Raw genomic sequence first — 3,417 nt, 5'->3', positions numbered from 1 at the left:
ATGATCCCTTCTGTGGAAGTCTGTCGGGACAGTAAACACGTGGTTCTTTGTGTTGCCTATTTGGTGTGATCTTCTAAGCCTTACTGGTGTATTCTATGTACCTTTGTGGAAAATTATGAAACGCCTATCTGGTGTATTTGAGGATGCCTACGTGGTAGAATCTGGTTATCTGCCTTTATGACAAGATCTGGGTAAGTTATGAGATTTCTTCAAAGGATAAATCTATGATGTTGATTTGATACACTTTTAGTTAACTTGGTTTGGTTAGTCTTGTGAGGAAATTAAATGAGTCATAAGGGATGGTTTGTGATAGCCCTAATTTAACCCTAGTCGAAAAGTGGTTTCGGGACCACAAAAATCGAGTCACAAAAATAATTAACCGATATATTCTATGTTTATTATATGTGTAAATGTATGTGTGAAAGTTTCATGCTTTAATTTTGTCATTTGCATGTGAAATTTATTAAATAGGGCTTATATGAGACATTTTGAAATATGATAGGTTATTTTGTAGTGGCCAAATAATTGATAGTGTAAATAAATGGGTTTGCATGTCTAATACCCCACTTTAGTAGTAGTGGCTAATGATGGTAAGCAAAATATGTGTTGTATAATAATATTATATGATAATGGTTTAATTTATAAAATAAAATAAGAAAGAGTAATAGAAAAAGCAAAAGAAAAACAAAATATTGGTTTTCATCTTCTTTCTTAGGAGCCGAATGTTAAAGAAGAAAGGGGGTATAGCATTCGGTCATTTTAAGCTCAAAACAAGGTTAGTAATTCATGTTAGATTTTGAAATTTTAGCTTAATTTAAGTTAGTTACTAAGTTCTTTACTTAGCCCATGTTAAAATTTTGGATTTAGGTGGTGAATGAAGCATTCGGCCATGGTTGATAGTGAAGAGATTTGATTACTTTCTTTATGTTTTGATGAATAAATGTTGATGAGAGAAGTTTGAACTAGTTAAGAATTTAATTTGGTAGTATTTATATGTGTAATAGCCGAAATTGGATTTGCTTAGTTACTTGCACAAATGTTTTGTATTTAAATGCTAGAAGGGAGTATTACCGTTTAGATGATTTGAAAAGAATAAGGTAAAAGTTTGAATATCTAAAGGTTCGATATTATACATGAATTCTAATGGTATGATTTTAAATAATGTAAGAAATGGAATGTGAATAATGTTGATGCATAGGTGAAAACATTATGTTCGGCTATGATGGTATATTAATGTGTAATTAATCCATTTTGATAACATTATATAAAGTGATAAATAATAATGATTAGAAGTGTATTGGTTAAGTAAATATGATTTTTTATTTTATTAAGTGATCAATGTCGTATGTGGTTGTGATTAGTTTAAGTGACTAAGTAATGTGTTTTGTTTCATTAAGGTTAAGTATATTTTTGGTATATGAGTAAGTGTATATCATGTACGTATTTATGTTTTGAGATGGCCGAATATAAATGGCAAAGTTTACATTAGACTTGTATTAAGGATGTAGTCATAAAATACATATATACCATGAATACATGTACAATCGGTTATATGGATTTTTATGTATATGACTAAGTTAATATGAATGCAAGGAGTAAATTGTAGTAAATTTGCTTGGGGCAGCAACTGTAACGTGAAATTGGAAAATCACCATAAATTGTGGAAGTGGAGTTAGAAGCTGATTAAATTATGTAATTAAAGCTTAATGAGTCTAGTTTCAAATGAAATCAACGAGAACATATTTTGACATCTGTACAATTGGAAATTTGATTCGTAGTAAAGGGTGGGCAGATTAGTCAAACAGTGAAACAGGGGAAACTTTAAGAAAAATCTGGTATTGATTGGCTAAACTAAAAATTATGAAAATTTTAGGGATAAGAGATATATGAGTCTGTTTTCAGGGAAATTTTACGGTAACTAATTTGGAGTTTCGTAGCTCCAGTTATAAATAATTTAGTGACTGTTGCTCAGGAAGACAGCTTATAGTGAAATTGTGATTATGTGGTAAACAATGATAAAAAAAAATTGTTAATGAGTTGCTTATTGTTTTCTTATAAATTTACTATGATCTATATGTGTGAAAATCGAATTTTTATATATATTAGGTTTTTGAAGTAATGCTTGAACAGTCGAATAATGACTAGTTTAAAATTGTTGAATTTAAGCTCAAGAGCATAGAGGGGCAAATTGGGATAAGGGAAAAGAGAAAGTAGTAGAATAGCCGATCCGAGACTGTTCGAAAATATTCGAGGTAAGTTTTAAGTACTTATATATATAATATTATTCGAAAATGACATGACTGATTATGAGAATTTAGTGCTACTTGTTAATTATGTACATGGCCGAACAGAAATTTGTATTGGAAGTAAAAAAAAAAGTGATATGATTTCATGATCAAATGGTAGTGTTAGATGAAAATGAGAAAGATTTTACGTGTAAACTATTATGTATTTAATCATGAGTGACGAAATGCGATAAAAGTGAATGAGGTATAGAATGATTTATTTAAATGATGATTATACCTAAATAGGTGTGATGGTGTTGTGTAAAACTTGTTGATTTGAATGTTGTACAGTATTATTCGAGCCTTGGAGCCTAGCAGGCTATAATGCTGGTGAGACCTTATTCGGGCCTTTGAGCCTAGCAGGCTATAATGCCAGTGAGATATTTTTCGAGCCTCGAGCCTAGCAAGCAAAATGCTGGTGAATAAATTCGGGTTTTTAAAACCTAGCAGGCTGAATGCCGGTGAATTAATAAAAGTCTAAAACTAAAATACCTCATGTTAGAACGACGAATGAATTCATTCAATACGTTAAGTTGGCAAGGTACATATTATGTATTTATATGAGAGTATGATTAAATTGAACCATAAGAGTATGGTTTGATACATATGTGAATACATGTTATGTTTATATCTATGATTATGATATATTCGGTCACAGTGTGAAGGTACGTGGAAATGTTCGATTTATTTATGCCATATGAATTCGGTTTGAGTGAAATTAGAATGCTATGTATGCATTATATGCTTGTGAATATTCAGTCAATGATAACAAGTATATAAGAAATGACCTTTTGAGAAATTGAATAATTGATGTATAATTGAGTTTATCTGTAGTATTACTTAAAACTTACTAAGCTTATGAAAGCTTACTCCGTTTACTATATTTCTCTGTTTATAGATTGTTGATTCTAGTTACCTGCTCGGGGAGAGGATTGTCAGCAACTCGTCACACTATCTATTTTTTTTGGTACTGCTATATTTTGGTATTGGTATGGCATGTATAGAATAGACTTAGGTGAATGCTATTTTGAGATGTTTTGTATATATTTGCCATGTGAATATGGCAACTTTTGAATATCGTTATAAGTTGAATTTTCTATCTTTGATGGTGTTGGCTATAAGTATAATTGCT

This window comes from Gossypium hirsutum, chromosome A02, assembly GCF_007990345.1.
Source record: "Gossypium hirsutum isolate 1008001.06 chromosome A02, Gossypium_hirsutum_v2.1, whole genome shotgun sequence".
NCBI lineage: Eukaryota > Viridiplantae > Streptophyta > Magnoliopsida > Malvales > Malvaceae > Gossypium > Gossypium hirsutum.
The sequence above is the reverse complement of the archived record's forward strand: the minus strand, read 5'-3'. Positions refer to the sequence as shown.